Source organism: Cuculus canorus, chromosome 2 (genome assembly GCF_017976375.1).
Source record: "Cuculus canorus isolate bCucCan1 chromosome 2, bCucCan1.pri, whole genome shotgun sequence".
Classification (NCBI taxonomy): Eukaryota; Metazoa; Chordata; class Aves; order Cuculiformes; family Cuculidae; genus Cuculus; species Cuculus canorus.
In genome coordinates, this window is record NC_071402.1 from 53,069,678 (window position 1) to 53,089,054 (window position 19,377).

The window sequence follows — 19,377 nt, forward strand, 5'->3', positions numbered from 1 at the left end:
CCGCCGAGCACCGCAACTCGCCCCGCGTGGGAGCCGCGGGGCAGCGGGGACCCCGCACGACCCCCCCCGGGCTGCGGGGCCCCTCGCTGGGGCCAATGGGGGGGGGGGGGGGGGGGAAGCGGCGCTGGCACTGCAGCGGCCCGGGGCTGCGATGTGCACAGAAACCACACCCACCGCATTGCAGAAGCCACGACCGGGTGGGGGGGAGGGAAGAGAACATCCCCCCCCTCCTCGACCCCCTCCCCAGCCACCCCGCAAGGAGCGCAGCTCCGGCCGGAGCGGGGAGAGGAGGGGTCGTAGGGGGGAGACTCCCCCGCACTTCCCAGGCGTGTGACAGCGGGCACACGGGGTGTCAGCCCCCCAAAAAGGGGTGTGTGTCTCGGGGTATGCCCAGACAAACCAGACCCCTCCTTCCCCTCCCCCCACCCCGAAGTTTCCCACAGAAATGCGCTATCACCGTAAAAAACGAAAAAAAAACCAATAAAAAATTAAAATCGCAGTTGCCTCCCGCCTTCCCCCATTCCGGCGGAGCTGCGGCGAGAGCAGCCGTGTCCCCTCCCCACCCCGTGTGTCCCCCCCGGTGCCGCAGCGAGCGGCCCCCCGCCCTCCCCGCTCGCTGCCCCCCCGGGCACCCACAGCGCCCCCCTCGGCCCCCCGGCGGCTGCCACTTCAAAAATGGCTCCTAAGAATGAGGTTTATATATATTTATATATAAATACGTATATATATATAAATACGTATATATATATATTTAAAAAAAAAAAAAGCAGCGAGGGAGTGAATGCAATCTGCCTGCGCCTCCCCATCACCCCCTCCATCACCCTTCTCCAGCCATATCCTCGGCTTCTCCTTGCCGGGAGGGCATCGCCCGCGCCGGGGATGGGAGCGGAGGGATGGATACCTTGTCGGGGGAGCCCGGTGGTCCCGGAGCTGCTGGAAGAGGCACCTATCCCGGCGGCGGCCACGCGTCAGCGCAGCCCCGGCTCTGCCCAGAGCGAGCCGCCGCCGCTTCCCCAGCAAATGGGACTGCGGAGGCTCCTCCGGAGAGAGGGAGGGAAAAAGGAAAGGGGAAGAGAGCAAAAAAAAAAAAACAAGGGGGGGGGAGGAATAAAAAGAGGAGGGGGGAGAAGCCCACGCCACGGAGGACCGGTAGGTTTTTGGAGCCAGTCCCGCAGAGCAGGGAGCTCCCCATCCCGGCACCGGCATCCCTACCTGCGTCCTAAGGGATCCGGCCGCTTTTGGGCTCAGTTAAATGAATTTTTCTGTACAGATGAGGTTAGCTGCTGCAGTTGCAACCAAAGCCTGGCAATGGAGAGACTCCCTGTGAACTTGGAAGCAGCAAGCTGCGTGCTGGCAAGGTCTGGCTTTGATTTGTCCGTGGGTTGTTTTTTTTTTTTTGCTGGGGGTGGAGGGAGAGGGTATACCAGCCTTTTCAGTTTTAATTTCCAGTAACAAACCGCATGCTGTTAAAACGTGGACCCCATTCCACTCAACAGCATCACCAAAACAGGAAAAAACAGAGGTCCTGCCACACCAGAAAGGGTAATGTAAAATTGAGGATGACTTGTTAGCTTTCACTGTAACACAGACCACAACACGCCACGTGTCAGAAAGCATCAAACACTCCTAGCACCTACAGAAGCCGTTTAGGAGGGGATAATCCTACTTTCACCGGTTCATTTTGGCAAATACGTAGCTCCTCTTACAGCATGTAACCAAGCTTTCCACTAACTACACGCATACAAGCAGCTATTGGGTCTGAGACTTCGCCGCACCACGGCGCTCAGAGGCACTGCTCCTTCGCTTCTCTAAGGGATCAGAAACAGCAGAACTTGCTCTCTTCCAGGGGAAAAAACTGGCCATGGAAAGGGTAGCGATGGCTGCCTATAGGAGGGCTACAGACTGACACAGTCTCATGCTGCACCTTCAATCCTGCTGCGACACAGAAAATAAAGTAGGCTTATTCTCTCAGTGTATTTTGGGGGCTCCCAAAAATTGTAAGATCCAAATTATACTGAGGCCTCTGATATAAATCAGAGAGGAGAAAAAAAAAAAAGTCCTCCTTTAATTTGCAGCATCGCTATGGGATTTAAGACGGGAAAGAGGTTTTGACGGCAGGCAGCAGACGTCCCGTTTCTCAGATCTGCAAAACTGCACTGTTCTGTATTTAATGTAGAATTGTAGCAAGACATCCTCCCCCCTTCACCTGCTATGCAGGAATGTCATTTAGCAAATCTGGCACACCACATGCACAAAAAGGAAAGACTTCAAAAGGAAAATGCATGCTATCAACTAAAAGAGGGCATACTGCTAGTCATGCAGTTGAAATAAAAAGACTTGTATACTCTTCTCCACCAGGAGCTCTGGAAGTCATCATGGGAATGGACTTGACAGCTGACACACATTAAAGTTAACAAGGTTTGATTTGGGGAAAAAAAAACAAAGTAAGAAAAGGACTGAGTTGGTTTGAATCAAATCAAGTTTCAAAGCAAGGTAGGGGACTTGAGAAATATTACTTGAAAAACAATGCAAGATTTACCAGCTCAGCCTTTCGCAGAGGTTGTACTGCCCATTACAGAGGCAAGTGTTGACACTGCTTTTAAGCAGAGATACACCGTTGGAGCATTAGTGCTTCACAGCAACAGATGCTGTCCTTGCACAGTAATGCAGGCATATTTGCCCCACACTTAGAATATACTCTGTAATCCTTTCTGTGGATATACTGCATACATAATAGCATCTTTCATCTGAGGATCTAGAAGGCTTTCAGTGCATTGATTTAACCTCAAAACATCAAGTGGTATTAACAGGCTGTTCCTACAAGCAGAAAATCTTTGCAACAGACTAAAGTAGCTGGTACCTCTGGGTTACCAATGTGGACCTAAGTTTCATAGGTGTCAACACTCAGAGTATTTCTTCTTTTTCATTTTCAGTTGCTACTTTCTAATTACAAAGTGGCTTAGTTGGCCAGCTTGCCCTAACTTCTGTCAGACAGGAGCTCCATGGAAGTCCAGGTTTCCATGAATCAGCAGGTTTTAAATATTATTTAAAAGAACCGTTCCTCCAGTAATTTATAGCAAGCCTGAATCCATTCTCTTCTCACACTGGTAGGAAACATGAATAATCCCTTTGCACTTCACTGGTGTAATCTCAATGTCCACTTATATGAAGGCAAGCATGGACAACAAGTCCAGGCAGCACTAGAAGAAACACTGTTCTCCTGCCCTGCTACAGGACAACAGTTTTATTTTTGCTATTTTCTCACCTTTCTGGAAGTGGTGCACCAGACCTGTACATCAAGAGCAAATGGGTTCAATGGTCCTATTTAAGCTTTTTGTCTCAGGTCTCAATGGGTCAGGCTTGGTGCAGTCCTTCCTCACCTCCACAGAACACCCCGCCAATAGCCAGCTGCCCACCCTTGCTGCCTGCCATGGAGAAGTCTTTTAACTCCTACGTTCTGCTCATTTAAAAATGGCACCAGCTTGGGTGGGACGTGCAATGAGACACACTCATGGTTGCCCTGAACCCACAGCCTTTGAACCTGTCACATCCTGCTGCTCTAGACACAAGCCCCCTGCATGCCGCTGACCATTCACCATCTCCTCTCCATTTTGGTGACTGCAGAAAACTTCTCCCAGCCTATTCCTACTCTTTCCACTTCTTATATCCAGCATGCCCCATTCTCCATCCCCACCCAGCCACTTCTTCCCCTCTCTCCGTACCTATCAGACAGAGGCCTCCTACTCCTCTCTCCCTCCTTTGCCCTTACAAGAGGTATCTCTTAATTTTTCTCCTTTCCAAAGCAGTTTCATTCTCCTTGTGTCTTATACCTTCCCTGGATTTCTTCCATGCCAGGATCATCCATCTCCTGTCCGTAAAAGGAGCTAGATGCACAACCAGATTGCTTCTATGCTGGTCTGGAAGCCAGGTTGGTCCCAGCACCCTACACTTGGGGGAGAAAGGCACATAGCCATTGAGACACCAGGACCCACCTGTATGAACAGTAGTCAGAATCACCCAAGAGACAGACACTGAACTAGAAGAATGGGTAAAACAGGTGGGAAGCTCTGCCTTTTCCGTTCACCTATCTCTTTCAGGTTTTCTAGTTTCTCCCTTTGAGTGAATGCATGCAATTTGCTTGGGAAAGGCTTGCAAAGGAAGGCATGAAAACCCAGGAAAGAATAAAGGCAAAGACAGCCTCTGACATGAAGCAGGTATATTAGAGGCAGGGAAGGAAAAGGTGCCAACACACACAACCCCCTTCCTCATGGGGTACCAGTCAGTGGAGGGCAGCCATCAGGAAAATGCACCCCCACTGAATATTTAGCTGCAATAAGGGCTTTTTTATGTAGGAGAAGGGAATAGGGAGACACGCGATCTCTGCCAAGAAAGGATGAATAGGCAACCCTTGGAAGAGCAGGGACAAGGATTATTGCCCAGCCCTGAGAACTGCTGCCTAAAAAATTCTTGTGATTCCCTAATTGATTGGACATGGCATTCAAAATAGCACATTACAGAAAAGCAAGACAGAAAAATGCTATCAAACTCAGCAAAAGGCTGTCTCAAGCCCAGCCAAGGATGAATTAGCTGGGTACAGCACTTGAAAAAATGGCAAGTACAGTAGAAGCAGTAGCATTATTACAGCATTATTAAGAAGATATTTCTTAGCAGACAGAAGCTTGGCACTATCTGTCTAGACGAGTAGATGGGTTTGGAGTCAAACTGATATTTTTTTATTATTATTATTATTACCATATCCACTTCCATTTTCTAAAAGCAAACTGTTCTGCCCATGACTCATGCTGCTTAGCTTTCTGCATGGCAATGACACAAAATTCTCATAATTAAGAGCGATCACTGTGAGACAGCAGATGAAGGAAAGACAGAGAAATCAGACCAAATCTTCTATTTCTGTCTTCCCTCACTGCAAACATAATGCCCACGGACCACTAATTGGCCAATATTACTATTGTCTTCAAGTATATAAGTAGTAAGTTTTCAGGTGAGATATCCCTTAGTGCGACTCAGTGACACAGCAGGTCAGATTTATTTTTGATGCTGGCTTATTGACCTCAGTGCAGGGTTTTATTCAGCCTGTCATTTTGAAGTAAGTCTCACTCTGCCCGTCAGTGCCAAATCCACCCCATTTTAAGACTACTGAAATTTAGGCCCAGTACTTCTGCAGCTGAAATCCTGCCTTTAGACGATTTACTGCAATTAATTCAGCACTGCCCTTTGCCACATCCATATCTGCAGCCTCTTTCTGACTGAGAGCATTAACTGGATTATCAAGCAATTACCTCCTGCTGCAGTTGTCCAGCCCCCACTATGAACAAGAGGTAAACAAATTTTGTGGATCTAAAATACTTTGGGATGTACCTGAGGTTATGCCCAAAACAGACAAGAATTAGTTTTCAGCTTAATAAACTGAAGCTTTTCATCAATTAAAGTTTTCATTTTTAGTTTGTTCTGTCTACACATTATCATTAATATGGTTTAACTGTACTCTGATTCAATATACACTGACTGTAGGAAAGAGAAAATACAGGAGATATGCAATATGCAGTTAATACACATTTATTTTAATTAAAGTAGGGTTCCTACATAATGAGGAGTAGGACAACTCTCATTTTCCTTTGGCAACTCTAGGACTGAGAGCTTCCTAGATGATGACCACCTCTACAAAGGTCAACACACACCATGCTTTTTTACTGGCACTCTTTCTTTTGAGTCTATCTATTTCAGTCCATGAAATGCTGTATTTTTGTCCTTATTCCCTTATGCCCAACTTGTGGGGTATTTAACAGGAAAACAGATACCTTCCTTCCCCTTTTCCATGCCTTTAAACCCAGTCTTGCATTTTAGTTACAAATATTTAGCTCTTCTACAAGGTCTGACACAAAAACCCCTGTAACTCTTTATTTACAAATTAAGAAAATCAATTACAACCAATGTTCAAAGCAATTATGCATATCATTTTCTGAAAGGCTGTTGAGAATCTCCACCATTTTTGCTTTCACATCTTCTACCAACAAAAAATGGGTTCCATTGAGCACCAGTTTGATCTTTGTTATCTCTTCACCGTAAGTATCAGTCAATAACTGAAAAGTTTCCATTGCAGAGTTCTTCAGTTTCACAAGACTGTGACGTGTTCTACAACCATCTATTTGTCTCTCCCCTCCCACCCTAGGTTCCCAAGTTACAGGGTTTTCCACGTAGGACCTCTTATGTCTTCTTTTCATGAAGCATCTAATTCAGATAAGGATTTAAGCAGGAGTTTACCTTTAGCATAAGCTAAAGTCTTACTGACTCAAAGGAGAATTAATTCTCACATTTATTAAGTACTATCAGAATTAGAAATGCCATCCTGAATCATAACTGCCTTCTACAAATCTTTTTTTAAGATACCTCTTCCTCATGACACCTATAACAAAACAACTCTCAGGGGCCAGGTTAATAGGCACAGTCCTCAGCTGCTTTTATATCATTTATCTTCATAAACTGCAAGACTTACCAGGTAGGAAGGCACTTTAACGAGTGTTTGCATAGCACCCAGTACAGTTCACCTCTCATCTTAATGAAGGTTAATAGCAATTAAGGGAAGTACTAGTAGATTCTTACTTAAAGTACAATGAATATGTTTATCATAATACTGAAGTGTTATAAAGAAAAGTTAAGAAGTCCCGCTCTAGAATGAACACATTTTTCCTATGTCTGTGTTGTCTTACAGTTACGCATGCTAAGGTGTCACAAGTTTTATTAAATGGTTAAAAGATTAGTTTAGTTCCCAGGATTTCTTAGAAGTAAAATATTCCTCATCTGGCATGTCTGAAGAATTCTTCTAGGTTCCTTGGCTATCTTTCCTGTTAAACTATCTCTCTCCATTTTCATTCTCTCAGAGTGCCAGGAGAGTAGAAAACACAGATTACTTGGCAATAAGTAAACTTTACTCACGGAAAGGGAAAGGGCTGGTGTTTTTAATCTATCAAATATGCTTACTAAAGAAAACAAGAAAGCAAACCCCCAAAATAGACAGTGCAATTTCTCTGACTCTACTTATAGAAGTGCACATTTAAAAGGTCTTAATACACGGGCTCCTCTTGTCCTTACTTCTTTTCCTGCACAATGTTTTATCGGCCAGTAGAAGTGGCTGCTCTTCATAAAGCAAGGACATGGGTCTGTGTCCAGGCTGCACCTGCCTGCTCCAAGCACATCCAGCCAGATGTAGTGCTTGCTCCTCCCAGCCTGCCCCTGTCCCGCAGTGTGCCACACTTTCCCAGCCCGTTAAAGGTCTGCAGGCTGCTCCTTCCCACCTCTGTCCCGCTCTCTTCAAGCCACTACAAATACTTAACTGATGGCATGGGGAGAAGCAGGCAAATCTATCCAAGATAAAACTAAAAAGGGAGGAGAGACAATAAATCTGATCAATTCCTGTCTGATCAATTCCTCACCGTGATACCTCATGAAATCTCATCAATCTGAGACTGGAAGGGAGGATCGGGGGGTGGTGTGACATAAGAAGTGGGGATGATGGCAGAGTCACGCTGTCAGCTCTTTGGCAGCCACGCCAGCCTGTGCTGGAGTCAGACTATAGTGCTGGCCATCAGCCTCTATTTATGTGAGCGATTGCTCAAAATGATATCACTAACCTTCAGCCCCTGCCTGACCGAGCTCCCAGAGACCAGTCCACCTCCAGCTAACACACTGCTTCTGCAGAATCCTAAGAGATCCTCCACCTCATGTTTACAGGTGCTAAAGCACTTTCAATATGCATTACCTTTTTAAAACATGTTCTAAGGCACTTTACAGTCTCACATTCAGTTGATGGAATAGTGCCAGTAAAACTGAGTTAAAGGTAGTGAGGAGAAATCCATCCCTTCCCTCTGTTTTGACAGCTTACTCCTTCTGCAACTCACTCTCATTGTCAGTACACATAGTGAAAAATCAGGGGGTACCGATCCAGGCTCACTCTGTCTTTCCCTTGGCAACGTTACAGAGGCATACTTCAAAGGTAGGGCTCTCCCACATGACAAATGATACTTATTTGTGTCCTAGGCACTGAAAAATAACAAGAAAGGCATTTTAGCCTCTCACCTTTTTGAAAAGCTTTTTATACTTTACAAATAATGAGTATGACAAAGAGCATCTCACAGTGCAAATGTTTAATTTACCACATATCCCCTGACTGATAATTTTAGGACTGGGTTTGCTTGGTTGCCACCAGATTGCTCCCAGTCAGCTTATGTGCAAACATCTGTCCGGCTGCTCCCAGAGAAAGGCATGCACAGCCTAAAGTTGCCAAGCAACATCCTCAATGCCTTAAATATCGTGCCAATATTGCCTGTTTTTAAAAAAAAAAAGTTACTCAGAAAAAAAGGCCGATAGGAAAGCACAAGCTTATATAAGAAGCCTGCATTCAGAAGAGATGCTCTGCCTCTTTCCCAGAAATTTCTGAGTGCACAATTTGTTCTTGGTGGTAAAATAAGTGTAGCAATTCCTGTCACCATCTCCCCCCAAAAAAAAGGAAATATTGTGTGTGCTGGAGTTCCTACGGTTGAAAGTGAAATCTAAACAAAGATTCAGGTTGAAAAATCCATTTTCTGGGTGACAACACAAAGTATACTGCCCTCCCATCTCTTACCCAAATCAAGGAACAAGCAAACGTTGATTTAGCATATCTGGGAGGCAACACAGTGCCACCCATGACAGTTAAAGTGGCAGCAAACGAGACATAAAACTAATGTATTTACAAAAAGCCTGTGAAGGAGAAATCCAGGCTGTGTTCAACCCCCCATTTGAACTCGTTTTGCTCAAACAAAAGTCAAATTGTTTCACAGGTCCTCTTTAATTAATATACCTATCAGGGCAGCCAAGTACCCACACTTTTCAAGGTAGTAGTAGTAGCTCCACTCCCAAACCAAAGTAACAAACAGAAAAAGTGGGACTGGAATCTCTGTTGCAAGATAAAATCATGTTAAGGGTGCTAGGGCTTACAGACAGCATGGGTCCTCTGTTTCTGAACTTGCCTGCAGGATTGATGAGATCATGGTGACTGATTGCATCAGTTGGTGCTTTGGTGTCTTGACCCATGAGGGTGCTTAGAAAAAACTTGCAATTGCCACTGCACGTATTAACACGTGTCGTGAACTATCTGTGTTTTTAATAAAAGTAACCAGACTTCATGGCATTTGGAATTTTACTGATGCCTGAGGTGCCAGACAACTACAATAAGGCTGTAAGAGGAGTATTTTCACTTTAAGACTTTTTCTCTTTATAAGACGCATAACTGCAGGAATAATGAAAGCCACAAACATTTTCTCAAAGGAGAGCCACAGTGGCATAGATAATAAGCATTGTATTTATGCAATATGCAGTGCACAGTTGATTCCTTTGCAATTTTAAGAAAATTCTATTATTTAGTTAGTTTGGAATAAAATGTACCTAATTCTTCCAATTCTGACTTCAGTACTGGATTCACTTGTGGAGGTTTGGGCCATTTTGCTGCTTTTTGACAAAAGCTGATCTATAGTCAAAGAGACATTTTAAGTGTAAGAAAGAAATAAAAAAGAAACATAAGCAAGCCAGACAAATGAACTTGTAAAACAGCCTTCAAAGAGTTCTGATGACTTCAATGACTTGCTCTCTGATGTTCCTTTCACGTTTTGAGAAGAAAAGTCAGAAAGAGGAAAATTAAGGAAGGGAAAGATTATGTTCATAACGTTTTATTATTTTTCCTTGTCCTCTATGCTCCATCCTTTCCACCACCAAGCTCAGTGCTCTGAATACCCCTTCTGGTATTTCTGTCAGGCAAGACAGAGCATATGCAGTAGCTATATGCATGCTGACAAGCAGCACTGCACATGCTGATCGTCTATCACAACATACGCTTTGACTAGTCAAAAGGCTACCTGCCTGGTTAGAGCCTCACAGGGCATTTAATGGCTGAGCTCATGCCAAGGTAAAACATTTTCCTTAGAGGGGCAAGGTTTATCTCTAGACTCTTCTAGATCACCATAGCTACACCACCACCACTGTTCTTTATTTCTCTTATCACTACACAGGGTGAATTTGAAAGCATGACATCAAAGATGCTGTAGCAATGTCTTGTGAAGCAGAGCCTCCATGTCTTCCCACGTGCCACACACCCTCTGCTTTGCATTAAGCATACAAAATCCTGCTTTATTTACGCTTGGCTCTCTTTGAAGGAACCTGAAAGTGATTATATAGGTGATGACGAAACCTGAACTTTTGTTCTCACATTCCAAAAAGGCAAGAGATGGAGTGGTTTACTCTTCATGAACGCAGCCACAAGTTTCCTCCATAAAAGTAGCAACATATTTTTTTAGCTGCAAGGGAGCCAAAGTCCTTCAGACAGCAAGACCATTTTTGTGTAGTACTCTGAAATGAATTTCCATGAAAAAGTGTTTTCATGTCATCACTAAATTGCTCACTGGCAGGTTTTTTATTTGGTTTGGCTTTTTCCTATTTTTAATGAGCAGCAATTAATAACAACAATTTATAATAAACATTTCTTGAATAACATGATTAGAAGTCTATCCTTTGGGTGAAATACATTTTCTCTACTCCATAATTCCCATGAAATCAAATACTCTGACATATAGAATCATTAAGGTTGGAAAGGACCTCTAAGATCATCGAGTCCCACTATCAGCCCAGCACGACCTACAAAACCAAGTACTGAAGCTCCAATTCTACATGTTTTTGAACAGCTCCAAGGATGGTGACTCCACCACTTCCTTGGGCAGCCTGTTCCAATGCTTCACCACTCTTTCAGTAATGAATTTTTTCCTAATATCCAATCTAAACCTCCCCTGTTCACCACTACTATGTTTAAAGTCAGGGTTTCTAATGTTAAACTCCACAGTGACTAAGTTACAAAGTAAAGCACAGCAAAATTTTGGTTTTTCTGTAATTGACTGGGATCTTGAAATGCACATGAATTATAGAATCACAGAATAGTTAGGGTTGGAAGCAACCTTAAAGATCACCTAGTTCCAATCCCCCTGCCATGGGCTTGGACATCCCACTCGATCAGGCTGCCCAACGCCCCATCCAACCTGGCCTTGAACACCTCCAGGGATGGGGCAGCCACAACTTCCCTGGGCAACCTGTGCTTGGTCATCTGCAAACTTGCTGAAGGTGCACTCAATCTCACTGTCAATATCATTGATAAAGATATTGAACAGCACCAGTCCCAGTACAGACCCCTGAGGGACATTACTTGTCGTGGATCTCCATCTGGACTCTGAGCCACTGACCACTACTCTCTGAATACAACCATCCACCCATCAAATCTGTATCTCTCCAATTTAGAGACAACAATGTTGTAGGGGACTGTGTCAAAAGCTTTACTGAAGTCTAGGTAGATCACATCTGTCAGTTTACCCATGTCCACTGCTGCGGTTACCCCATCATAGAAAGCCACCAACTTGGTCAGACAGGACTTGCCCGTGGTGAAGCCATGCTGGCTGCCATTAATCACCTCTCTGCACTCCATGTGCTTTAGCATAGCTTCTAGGAGGATCTGTTCCATGATCTTCCCAGGCACAGAGGTGAGGCTGACAGGTTGGTAGTTCTCAGGGTCGTCTTTTCTACACTTTCTAAAAATGGGCACAACATCACCCTTCTTCCAGTCACCAGGGACTTCTCCTGACTGCCATGACTTTTCAAATATCATGGAGAGTGGCTTGGCAACCACATCTGCCAGTTCACTCAGGAGGTCTTTTGCGAAGGTCTTTTGCAAAGGCTGCATTGCTGATGTGGATATTTTATTCACTTACCTTCTTCAAAGACTTTCTAGAGCTAAAATTATGTTTCACATTAGTCTAAATAAAATTGATAAATGACAATCAAATAAAAATTTCACTTTGTAACACCCCAGACATCACATAATGTGACATGTCTACAGTCTGTACAGATTTCATCTGAACTTAGCAATGTAGAGCAACTTTCAGCAGGCAATCATGACATCTGGAAAACTTGCCATAAACCAGTGGTTGTCATGCATTATATACATACAAACTGAGCCATTATTATAAGATTATGTAGCATGTTACATTCTTTTATCTTTTAGGTCCTTAATACCCTCGGCATTGTATCCAGAGTACAGCAACTGCTCTTAACTACTTGTTACCTTTTTTAGTGTCTGAAACATTTAAACCACTTTTATTGTGTAAGGGTGTTGCAGAAAAAGTCAAGTCAAGCTGATGGCTACTTGGAGAAGCTAGGATGCAAAGCTAGCAAGGCAAGAATTCATTTTATCCTATTCAAACTTCACTAATTTACAGTCTGAACATTTGTTATGTATAATACAGTTGAAGTAACACACTTTCTAAAGTAAATATGTGTTTATATCACTTTCCTTGGCTAAATGAAAACTTCAAAATACATTGCTCTGCACTGCATTAGCTGAAAGAAGAAAACTACTACCAAGAAATTCTGTTCAAAATTTGTCTTGGGAGTCTACACTCCAGAACACGAGAGGTTTAGTTGTATAAGCTTTCTGAAAACAAAATTAAGATTTCCAGAAAGGCAGAGAGGGGGAAGGGGGTAACAAAACTTGCTTGTTTTCCTTTATTTACAAAAGAAAAAGGAAGCGATGAAAAACAAGGAATTTTTTGAAGCACTTACAGTGGTAGTTTACCAAGTCTAAAACTTACTAAGTTAAGGATAAGGAAAGTTTTGGGTACAATTTCCTTAGCCCAGAGAAAGTAGCTACAGCTATCCTTGGGCAAACCCAAATACTTGAGCGTGTTACATATGGGGAACAACTGTACACTGTGTGCACAGGGATGACACATTTGAAGTGCAATGTGAGAAAGAAACACAACAGCTGCTCACAACAGTGTAGCCAATGTCAAGCTTGGACAAGCCTGCTGTGCACCTCCACCTTCTTGGCCATTGAGCTGGAGACCTGAGGTGGGAACTTGTCTCCGCAACTGCAATACTCAACAGCAAGAGGGCAAGAACACAGCCAGCATCTTGGTCACTGAGCAAACATACTTGAACATGACTCCCAGTGACACCAGGAGAGAGATCACATCTCAGGAAGCCTGTATTTTAAATACTGGGATGTGATCAACCTGGCTCATTTTTAAGGACTAATAAACTGACCCAAGAAACCCAGATTCCATGGAAGAGACAAGCTGCAAATACCTGTTAGTGAAAAGGACTAAAACTAGCAAGCTGAACATGAGATTGAATTGAGGTTTAGATTGAATATTAGGAAAAAATTCATTACTGAAAGAGTGGTGAAGCATTGGAACAGGCTGCCCAGGGAAGTGGTGGAGTCACCATCCTTGGAGGTATTAAAAAAATGTAAGTATGGTGCTTCAGGACATGGTCCAGTGCACACTGGTATTGTGTTGATAGTTGGACTCGATGATCTTAGAGATCTTTTCCAACCTTAACAATTCTATGGTTCTATGAAGGCATTCCCACGTAGCAGTAATGTAATTTTCAACTGTATTGTATATTCCCTTCCTCAGATTTCCAGTGTTCCTATACCTGTTTCTATACCAGGTTCTCTTTATATATACATATTTCAGGAAATAAAAACTACCAGGTCTTTCTGAGAGTTTCAATTCCCTCTTCTTCCTCTCACACACATCTTTACAACTCCAGGTTTTGCTTAAGCCTCATGGCTCCAAAGATTAGTAACATAGCTTGTGGATGGGAAGTAGAGCTTTGTAACAGTATGCTACTAGAATAAACAATTAAATAATTGGAAAGAAGAGGTGAGATAAATCATGCTGAGTCACGTGATATTTCTTAACTCGAAAATTATTAACTTTTTTAGAACTTTTAGTTAATAAGAGCAACTCAGACTTCCCAGTGGACAACTAGTATGACCTATTTGGACTCGTTCTCATCCAGGCTTTCTATATCTCTATAAGCAATAATCTTCTTTACTTTTCTGTAGTCTTTGTTGCACTGAGGTAATGTTTACTTTCTAGCATAAAAGAAACTCCAACTAATTATATGTGTGTGTAAGAATGAGAAAAAAAAAAAAATCAAGACATTTTGTCTAAATGTTCATAATGACACCAGGAATGCACCAATACATTTTAGTATCTATTATGTTTTCTAGTAAATGGTTCTAAGAGGTGCTATCCTCAACTCAAGTTATTATCAATATGAGCAATAGAAGGATTTTTCATAACAAGCAACATCAAGCCGTTTGCTTAAATGAAGAGGTTTAAAATCTGATTTGAAAGCTGCACTGAACCTGAGCGCATTGATTGGAGGAAAGGAGGAGGCAGGCAGAAGCAGCCCAACCTCCTCCACACCCATTTACTAAAGGATATTCTGCGTTCAGGCAGCACCCAACAATTATATCAGATTTTGCAGGATCACTTCTCTGCCTGAACAGTTGTGTTGTTTATAAAACTAGGAATTAAAGTAGTGTTATAAAAGATGCAAATAAGCAGCCTCTCTGCCTTTTTGCACATAGGTTATTCTTGGTAGCATCAGTGCTACTGAAATGCCTTATCTTGACGCATTCTTTTCCACTTAAGAGAACCAAACAACTGAGAAGCAACAGAGACTTTCTAAACCTCTGTTTGAAAATCTTATCAGTCACTCAACAAGAGCCTGAAAGAGACTATCAGGAGTTCCAGAGTACAGCAGAGGTGAAAGAAAATAATAGAATCAATTATAACTATAATATCTGCCACAGTAGACAAAACTACTGTGCATCATAAGCAAACATGACACTCCCCCCTGCAACAGAACAGGTCTAATCTTGACAACTCAATGAGTGAAGTCCTGAGCCATTGAAACTGATGGGAAAACTCATCAGTTCAATGATGCAAGGCTGTTGTTGTCCCATGTGCAGGGATAGTGGTGGTCATGTGGTTGGCCCAACAAATTCAACAGAAACACAGCGTCAAAGTGAAACAATGCACTGGCCGACTGTTCTGTTTTACAAGCAAAAGATAATTTTAATAGCTGTACAGTTGTATAAATTTGTACTATGGGAAATTAAATTCATCCCCTTATTTATGTTTTACCCAATAGCAAGAACAGTGTATTGATGATTTTTAAAAAAAAATCAACATTTTTTTCTGTAAATAAATGAAAAAAAGCACATTCAAGAGAAACAGCTATGTTATGCCTATCAATGAAGTAATTATTACAAAATAAATACTCATCCCAAACGTATTCCAGCATATGATTACAGCCCATTTTATAAGTCAATTACAAATGCAGTCAATATTTGGAAAATTATACACACACTTGCATGAAAAAGACAGCAACTGTGTTTAATATGTCTAGTTAGTGCAATTACAATAATTTCTCATCCAAGTTATATGAGCAAGTTGATTTTGTGTGCAGCTCTCAGCATTAGAACTGTTCGAACCCCCTCTCCCTCCCTGCAGCACATGAAGGTCAGCTGCTTTTAACACCGGAAATTCAGTGAAACAGCTTAGTTTGTTATTGCATTGGAAGTGGTTTTAGTCAGGGCAGCTCGAAGCTAAATGGCAGACAGAACAAGTAAATTCAATTAAAATAGCTCCGAGGCAAAAAGGAGACGAGTGTATTAGGAAAATACAAATGGGACTTTAAACGGGTGCCAGGCCATAACAGAAACCTCCTTCCATTTTTTATATCCATGTTTTTCTCTTTAACTATGAAGAATATTTTTAAATAGGCTGCTCCATTTCACAACTATATCTTATCTTGGCATATAGTGAACAGACACAGAATAGCCCGAGTTTTCACCAATCCTGCCACACCAATCATTTCTTGTAGAGGAGAACTTGCAAACTGCACGGTCTGGAGTATTCCTCATTCCCAAGCTTAATTTTTGTTCTCTGTGACAGAGAAAAAGGCACTCGGAGCATCCTTTCTGCAGGGTGGTGCACATGCACACAGGGAAGTGGGCTACCTGCAGGCAGTTTAAAAGTTGCCACCAGCCCCTAAGCAAAGGAGAGGGGCAAGCGGGACACAGCCCCTACAGCTCCAGGTCTGCTCTCCCAGGAGCTTCAGAAATGTGTCTGCAAGTTATCCAGGCCAAAACCAGCATCAATATTCACAGATTCACATGAATGGCCACAAAATCTTTTTTTTGCAAGCCACTGCTCCACATGTTGTCAAAGACTGCATAACCTTTTCTTGGGTTCAGTCACTCAGGATCAGAGCAGTTTGGGACCTCTTCTTTAGAGCTTGTTTTATTCTAATGCGTCCTACAGAAGAACATCACACATGAACTCTGCAGCTTTATGCCTCTCCAAGAACCAGGGTCCTCTGGACTAGAGCTCATGTGTGCCTTGCTTTGCAATTAATTAATAGAATTCCTTTCTTTCATCACTGCTTGTGGCACCATGTTTATCTCTGAAACGTAGAATGCTGTTTACATGAGGGAGAGTCAAACCATTTTAGTCCCACTGGGCAGTCCTGTACTACATGGAAGAGAAGCAAGAATAAAATTAACATTTTTCACTATATTCAACTACTTCTGTCTCTCTCAGTGGAAGTTTTTTTTTGAAAAAGTCTACGTGTATGTGTTTTCATAACATCTACACGTCCCTTCTGAAAACAGCCTTAACAAAAACTGTCTTTCAATGAGTCTCGGTTAACAGAACAGCTGTGATGTGCAGCTACATCCTTCTGTGCCACCACTGAATGAGATACCATGATGCATCCAAATTACTGGTTCAGTTCTGTTTCTGTGACTCTTGCACAAGTTAAAAAAAAAAAGGTCATCAAAGCAGTGTTTGAGTTAGACATGTTATTGAAGTTCAGCCTCAAAGAATTTACTCTTCAGATCTAACTGAAAACAGGCATTTTTGGGAATTAACACTAGCCAAACAAAATTGTTTGGGTTTGTTTGTTGTTTTCTTTCTTCTTTATTTTTTCCTTGGCATCAAAGTAATTTGTCCTCAAGCACAAGTATTTTCCTTTCTCAGAACACGTCTAAATTTTCCTTGTGGTTTGCATGATAGTCTTAATAAATCGGAGAACTAATGGACTTGGGATGAAAACGGATCTGAGAGGACACTGAGTAAAATCTTTGCCCTCCTTAATACAATCTACTATTAGGGCCACTTTTTTAAAAAAAGGATACATCTTTTTCTCCTATCATTTCTTTTTCTTTCCACTCCCAATTTATTTAACAGTTCTAGTGATCATTTTCAGGTGTCAATACAAAAACGAGAAAGCTTTTTTCGATTGATACACATAAGTAACATTATTAATTCTTTTCTTGTAGCCTCTCAGAACTCCAGGCAGAGATAAGAACTAAAGCACGCTATACTCTGTACACATCAACAACAGATAACCCTTGCTTTAGAGAGCTGGGATTAAGATTAGCAACAGGGCTAAAGTGAAACTATTTTGAAACTAAGGCCACTTTTCACAGTGAATGCAAGCAACTTCACATTACTTACATGTAATTTTGTTTATGTTGTGTCTAGATCAAGTGTAACTTGGCAGGAGCGCAATACTTTGCAGACAGATATGGCAGCAGGAGAAAAGATAGCAACTCTAAAAATAAAGGCTCTAACAGTATCACAAGCAGGAGCCAAAATGCAGAAGAAACACGTATTCGCTGTCGCTGAGGTGAAAGGGATGGTGGAAGCCCATGCGGCAGAAAGGCTCACTAGGCCTCTGGAAGGCCATTTTTCATTCTCTTTGAGTGAACGGGGCAGGACAAACTGATTCTCTCCTTTTACATTGATAATGCTGAGGATGTAAACAGGCTTAGAAGCTTCTGAGGACCATGACATTAGAGCCAACTTTTAGAACAGAAAATTGACAAAACTGAAATATAAATTAATTACCTAAAGCACTTAAGAAATGCCAGAATTAAGTTGCCTTCTATTGATGCACTATTTCTACCCCAGTACTTCCCCTCACTGCCACCATCTCTGTTTTTTTTTGGCCAGGAAGGAACTGCTGCCTTATCCAGTGTAAAGCGTGAGAAATATTTAAGGAATTGGGCTATGAAATCAGAATTATCAATTTGCTCACACGCTTGCCTGTAGTGCTTAACACTGATAAACGAGCACTGCAAGACTAGCCATCAATACTGATAATCACCATCTTTACAGCCATCATTTTACACAGAAGACTGCGCCACACACATTAAAGTCAAAGCCACTGAGGGAAGAGTGCTTTCACCACTTGGTATCTTATAGCACAATCCCAATACTTTTCAGATACAGTTCACTATTTTTGCACTGCAATTCTGTCTCCACTTAAAACTGAAGAAAGGGAAAATTCAGATGAAGTGACACAGCATCACTAGGGAGCTCTAGAGTAATGAATAAGACTGAATGATCAGTCAAGTCCAGTCTACTATTTCATCACCTCCATTGCCTTTTCCCATTTATTACAGCCCTTCTGCAAAAAGTAAACAGCTTTCAAGTATACCACTGAATGAGTCCTACCCAGGACAGGCAAAGATACCACTCTCTGATTCCTTGCCTGTTCCTGTTCTGCTCCTTTCTTTTTCCCCCACATCTGAGCCCTGTCATACACCCTAGTCTGAGGCTTTCCTTCCATCCAGCCTTCTCAACCTTTTCAAATCCTCACTGAACACAAAGTTTTCACTCAGTATGGCCTCACAAAAAAGCCGTGCACTCTGCCAGGCTTTGCTTATTATGCATGAGAACAGAAGGATTATTTTAGAAAGGACTGTCAATACATTTGAATACAGGTAAAACAATATAGTCTCCCTTCATTCCTGAGAAGAAGATTAAGATAACTTTGGCTTGGGGAAAAAAAAAAAAAAATCCCTTCTCTTCCACTCCAAGTGAGGCACACACTCCTCTTCAATAAATGGGTTACCGTAAGTGTTTCAAATTGGGAATAATTTTGGGTAGGAAAACACCTTCCATGAGAAACACCAAACTAGCAGTCTCTCCTGCTAAACACTGACAAAGTTCATAAAGCATAAGATTTGAATCAATCAGCGATTCAGGATGGAAGTGGCCTCTGAAAGTCATCAAGCCCTGTCTCTTGCTGAAAGCACGGTTAACTTCAATGCTAGATCAAGCTGCTGAAGTGTTTGTTCTGTCAAGTTTTGAGTATCTTTCAGGATGAAAATTGTGCCTACTCTCTGGGAAACCTGCATTGATATTTGATCATCCTTACTGTGAAATCTGTATATTTATAGCTACCAGTAATTCCCCCTGCTGCCACACGCTTTCAACACAAGTCTGATCGATCTTATCTATAAACCATGCCCAAGATTCCCTTTTGATTTCTCCAGGACAAATGAAGCCACACTTCCACCCTCTCTTGGTCCATCAATCTGTCCTTCAAGGCTCCTTGATATCTTGATGGTCCTCCTTCTAAGCCTGAAAGTCTTCCTTCTATGAGAGCAGGACCCAAAACTGGGCACAGGACTCC

The 19,377-nt window shown here is 42.3% G+C and overlaps 1 protein-coding gene across 27 annotated transcripts in view; it reads right to left on the reverse strand.

Annotated features, from left to right (window-relative positions):
- The window catches only part of EPB41L3 (erythrocyte membrane protein band 4.1 like 3), a 140,690-nt gene that overhangs the window by 91,464 nt on the left and 29,849 nt on the right, over positions 1–19,377 (reverse strand). For 19 of the 27 annotated variants that reach the window (XM_054057934.1, XM_054057946.1, XM_054057926.1 and 16 more), the window contains exon 1: positions 1,213–1,372. The exons of 2 other annotated variants lie outside the window; for them this stretch is intronic. The gene's annotated coding sequence lies outside the window, so the exon portion shown is untranslated. Of the gene's footprint in view, positions 1–901; positions 1,040–1,212; positions 1,373–19,377 lie in introns of those variants that run through there. 6 more of the 27 variants (XM_054057952.1, XM_054057950.1, XM_054057948.1 and 3 more) reach the window with 2 other exon arrangements.